This window comes from Pteropus vampyrus, unplaced genomic scaffold (assembly GCF_000151845.1).
Source record: "Pteropus vampyrus isolate Shadow unplaced genomic scaffold, Pvam_2.0 Scaffold49, whole genome shotgun sequence".
Lineage (NCBI taxonomy): Eukaryota > Metazoa > Chordata > Mammalia > Chiroptera > Pteropodidae > Pteropus > Pteropus vampyrus.
In genome coordinates, this window is record NW_011888830.1 from 2,286,533 (window position 1) to 2,292,166 (window position 5,634).

The window sequence follows — 5,634 nt, forward strand, 5'->3', positions numbered from 1 at the left end:
AAAATTCACGGTAGCTTGTATCCTCCAAGCAAGTAGTGGACACAGGGGTCCTGCTGCTCCCACTCTCACTTTGGGGTGACTGACACCTCTTTCTAAAGGACTCGCCTGACTGCAAACACAACCTCCCAGGTGCAGATGTTCCTCTGCTTCGTGTGTGGGTGTTGCGTTTGTGTGTTTGTCATGTTTTGTGAGGATAGCCTAGCATTTAGTAACCAATGCAGCAGGCCACCTCACGCAACCTACAGTGAAGTCTGATTCTGTTAACTAGGTATCTGACCACGTAAGGCTTAATTAGAGTATCTTCTCTAAATTCATGAATTTAATTTACCCATACCTTTACTTCATAAATTAGTCTGCTTGGGCTGCTATAACAAAACGCCACAGACTGGGGGGCTTAAACAATGGAAATTAATTTTCTCACAGTTCTGGTGGCTGGAAATCCGAGATCGAGGTGTCAGCAGGGCTGGTTCCTTCTGAGGTCTCTCTCCTTGGCACCAGATGTGTCTTCACATGGTTTTTCCTGTGTGTTCAAATTTCCTCTTCTTACAAGGAAATTGGATAGATCGGATTAGGGTTCACCCTAACGGCCTCATTTCAACTTAATCATCTCTCTAAAGGCCCTATCTCCAAATTCAGACCCACTCTGAGGTACTGGGGGTTAAGGCATCAACATATGAATTTTGAAGGAATACAATTCAGCCCATAATACTTCACTGCCTACTCACAGTCATTTGAAACATCCTTGAATCTATCTCCTTGTATTTTATATTTCATTATCTGTAGGTTACTAATCATTTAATTCTTTTGCTCCTGCCCTAAGGGAACTTGTAATATCAACTAAACACCAGAGACAGTTAAAAAATAATACAAGTAGGGAATTCACTGCTAGTTTGGACAAAGTGGACTGTAGTTGTCTAGAAGTTGAAAGATGAGGATCGAAGGCACAGTGGCTGTAGTGGTCCAGCAGAGCCTCCTGAGCAGGACTGGTTTGCAGACACTTGTATGAGGCCTAATGTTTCAATAGTTGTTCTAAACTCTAGTGGTACTTGAGAATTAGCTGGGGGAATCTAAAAATACCGAGGCCCCAGAAATTTCAGCTTAATTGATCTAGCTGGGTGCTTTCCATTGGTATTTAGAAGGAATGATTCTCTCTCTCTCTCCTTCCTTCTCTCCCTCTCTCTCTCTCTTTCGGTGGTGAGAATGTGCAACCAAGGCTGAGAAACACTGGTTTAAATAGATAGACGACAGAAAGGAGAACATTCCAGGGAAGGAGAAAGGGAGGAAGATGTGAGCAGAGGTATGAAAGTAAGACTAACATGATATATTTGAAGGACAACGAGACAACTTACCTGCCCAGAGCTGTAGATACGTTTGGGAGTAGTGGGAAATAGGTTTACATGGTTCAGAGTGACATTACTATGACATTACTATGAGGCTTCCTGTGTACAGACAGGAGGTAGGTGGAAACTAAGTTAATGAGCTCAGCTAGTGATTATACAGAAAAATAAGTGTAAGAGAATGAGGGTTTTGACAAGTGGTGGCTCTGGTACAGAAATGCAGGCATGGTGTCAGGGTCTGGAGGAAAGGACTCGTGGGACTTGCTAAGTGGATAAGTTGGTAGTGATATAAATACAGGAGGATATGAAAAAGGTTGTTAAAAATAATAATAAAAGAAAGAAAAAGAAAAAGGTTGAGTTGTAAATAGTTCCAAGGTTTCAAGGCTGATGCTTTGAGAATGTACAATTAACAAAACATTAATGAGTAAAATTCATTGTTGGTATAGAATAAAGAGCATGAATTTGACTAGATCATGAGCTGCTTCTATGAGATTTCAACTTTCTTAAGTCAGGGATAACACTTATTTATTCATATGTAGCATGACATCTTGTATGTAATGACGGCTCAATACACTTTGGTTGACTAGAGTTAAGTGAGGTAAAACTGGAACACCTAAGTAGACATCCAGGTATGAAACTGTACATGACAGAAAAGAGAAATGAACATCGAAGAGATGGGTAAGATTTGAGGCCTTGAGTGTGGCAGAACCCTCTGGGTGATGTTCTGGATCGCTAAGAAGGATAACATAATCATTGGTGAGAATCTTTGCAGAACATTCTCCAGCCAGCATCCTCTCTTCTGCACCGCCCGACCATGTGGAATGGACATGTTATTTCCTCACCCAGTATTGACTCCCTTTGCTGGTTCTTCAGTTTTCCTTTGGAGAACTTCCCCTCTCCCAGTGCATGTGGTCTTGTTGGGACTGTCGATCAAAGTGCCCTGCCCCACTCTGGCTGGGGTTTCGAACCACTATTTAAACTACAGGCAGGCCCTCCCTCATGCGTTACATTAAACCTGTCCTTGAGGCCTCACTGGACCTTCCATTGAATTTCTAGAGAACTATAGCTCCTGTTGTTCAAACTAGCAGTAATTGCCCCTTGACTTAAGCTGAGGGCCAGTCACACTCTCCCCTGGGATTCTGAGTTCTTGAGTTCTTGAGCAGAGTAACAGCAGTACAGAAGCCAGAATCTCTCTGGCTCACTACCCAGTGGATCTCTGGAATTGCTTGGGTCCCTGTCTTCTCCATGGCCTGCTTATCCAGCTTTGCTGCTAATTCCCTGAGGGACCTCATACCCTTTCAATACATCCTCTTCCCTGTAGTTCACCAGAGTTAGTTTCTGCCACTTGCAACTAAAGCTTCTTATTGGATAGACCACATTTCTTCCCATTATTCAAATTTTGCCACAGCTTTTTTTTTTTTTTTTTTTTGCATGCAAGATCCACAAGTACGCGTATCACACCCTGGAATTTTCATCTCCCCTTTTCTAAGTCTCATCCCAGGGATTCTCATTTCAATTTCAAAGAAAACTTCATGGCAACCAAGTGATGAGAAGGAGCCATCTGACACCTTCGCACCTTCATTTCTCATACGTATTCATTTACTGAAAGAGCCACCTGGGATCCTTCTGTACTGGGCTACGTTTTAAGTTGTCTGTTTCAAATGTTGTCTCTCTCCCTACTCCATTTATTTCTCCAGTTCTAAATTCCCTTGCCGTCAATGTCACATGCCCTTGAAGAGTATCTGCGGATGTGCTTCTCCATCCCTTCTTTCCTTTCTCTACTCGATGTCTTCTTTCTTTGGGTGACTTTTTTTTTTTTTTTTTTAATAACAGAACTACAATGCCATTGGCATCACCGATATACATACAGGAGGCTCTGCTTCTCTTGTACGTGAAAGAAACAGATATAAATTCTGGCTGTGGAAGGCAGGGCTTCCATTGTGCCTCGAGATAAAGGCCTTTTACCAGACTGGAAACACACCCCTAAAAGCAATACTGTTATCTGGTATTTACGCAATACTTTTCGTCTACGATGCAATTTGTAGACATTAAAGAATAAACCATCAGTTCTTCCCACGAGAAAAAAATGTATAATGCTGGATATAATCCTGTCCTGTTCCTCAGACCTAAACAATGGACCCTGCATACAAACTGTGGCCGAACAAGATGCTATCTTATGAGGACAAAATGAGGAAAGGTGGCAGGACAAAAAAGAGTCAGAAAGAATGAGAAGACCTACCATTTATCTAGTGAATATTATGAGTCTGGGAGGGCAGTTTGGAGAAAACCCTTCGGGATTCTGGCCTGGCTCTGCGTGCATTTATCCTACATGATGACAGACTGAGAAGTTTCCACAGAGATTAGGTCACTCCCAGTCAACCTGAAGCTGAGGCATTGCATCTTTCAGTGCTTCGTCCTTTGTGGTACTGAGCCACTTCCTTATTCCACGCTCAGGTGTCGCCTGGCATACCAAAGCAAACCAATTTTAAATTAATATTTGTACGTGCGGGTACACATACACATGTGTATGTAACATCCGGGCTCTTTCTTGCCCTGTTGCTCCCCCTCCCCTTTCTTACTCGGGCCCAGGGGCTGGGGAGGGAGGGAGGTACTGAACCACGCCTATCAGTGATGCACAAAACTTGACTGGAAAGAATGAGATTAAGGAATGGCTTCCTCCTTCTGAAGAAATCATCCCATCAAAAGGGAGGCGAGCCTGCACCTGCCCAGAGAAATCGCTGGCTGAACTCCTTAGCAGACAGACACCCTGTGAACTGCAAATAAAAGCAGGCAGTGAAGGCAGGAGCCAAAGCCTTCAACAGCTTTGCACATCTCTTCTTTAAAGACCCCTGTATGTCAGGGTTTACTCGCTCACAAAGTAACCTTTTGTGGCAATTCTCTCAACCACAACCAATGACCGTGAACCAGTCAGGGAAATCCCATATAAAAAGTACAGCCCCGTCGACAAGCCCCCTTCTCTCACTTCTCAAATGTCACACTAGTATAGATGGAGCTGAGCGGCACTGTAGAAAACAGATATGCGACAAGCCACAGTTAGGGCTGCTCATGGGCGGGACAGGTATTTGCATAATGGGCCACAATGGGAGAATTATTTTTCCTTTTTACTATAGAAAGTCCTCTTCCTATAAACTCAATAAATTATATTAAACCGATTTTTAAAAATTCACTTTCCATACCTTATGTAAGCAACCGTAAATCAAGGCACATCTTTATTTACTGTTTGGCTGTTAACACATATGTACCCACATGTTTTCTCAGACATTCTATATGTGCAGGTGTCCCTATGTCACCATGGGACTCTAACTCTCCTTAGGGTGAGGGGCTGCTGCCCCTACCAATCCACAGCTTTCAAACACTCAAACTAAAGCAATCGAAGAAGCAGGGAAAGGGAGGATCAAAGAGAAGAAATAGCAACCGAGGACTCAAAGACAAGTGGAAACTCTTTAGTGTGCAGGTCCTGAGGCAGCCACACAGATGCATCGCCATCGAACTGTGAGTGAAGGGCGAGAAGAAAGAGTGCCCGCCCGGCATCAACACACGAGCTCTCAGATTTTCAGTCCCCACCCCACAGGTTTGCAGTTCTCAATGTAATGAAAGTTGAGTGAGCTATTCAATCAGAATCTACATAGACCAAGAACACGAGGGCACTATGCCCAGCCCTGTGGTTTCACTATTGCTTTAGTAGAAGGGACCTTGTTAAACCAAAAGCTTAACTGAGGGCACACCATAAATATACACACGTGGAACCACGAGTATTATCACTAAACTGCAGAAAAAAGTCAAGAGCAGCATGTACACGTGCTCGGGCAGGGCTGTCTGCTTGGCTGGGGGAGGAAAGGTGGGCCTCTCGGACTTCCACTGAGGAACGAAAGTGAACCAACCTGACCGAGTAGGTGGTGACTCAACAGTGAGAAAATCATTAACTCTTGCAACAGAACAATGAACTTAGTCTGTCCTAGGAGTAAGGGGTTCCAAGTCTTATTTTGTATGTTTCCAAATTTGTTCCTGTGCTTGGTATCTGGTTCACGAAAGTAGGAAGCACTTTATCAATGGTCTCCACTCGAAGTTTTTGAGAAGTCTGCATATATTTTACTTGTTGGGAAAAATTAAAAGGGCCACGGTTCAACTGGATATGATCTGTATGAATCTGCACATCAGGTTATTCTTCCGTTGTTTTGAAGTAGCATTTGGACTTAGACGTATTGGGTTTGAATCCCATGTCTGTTACTTATCTGGAGCAAATTAACTGAGCTGCAAATTCATCTTCTATAAAACG

General features: G+C 43.3%; 1 long non-coding RNA gene across 1 annotated transcript in view; it reads right to left on the minus strand.

The window, feature by feature from the left end:
• Window positions 1-502: 502 nt before the first annotated feature.
• The window catches only part of LOC111739291, an 8,800-nt gene continuing 3,668 nt past the window's right edge, over window positions 503-5,634 (minus strand). The window contains exons 2-3 of the long non-coding RNA XR_002780192.1: window positions 3,577-3,798; window positions 503-542 (exon numbers count right to left, since the gene is read on the minus strand). This is a non-coding gene — a long non-coding RNA (uncharacterized LOC111739291). The remainder of the gene's footprint in view (window positions 543-3,576; window positions 3,799-5,634) is intronic.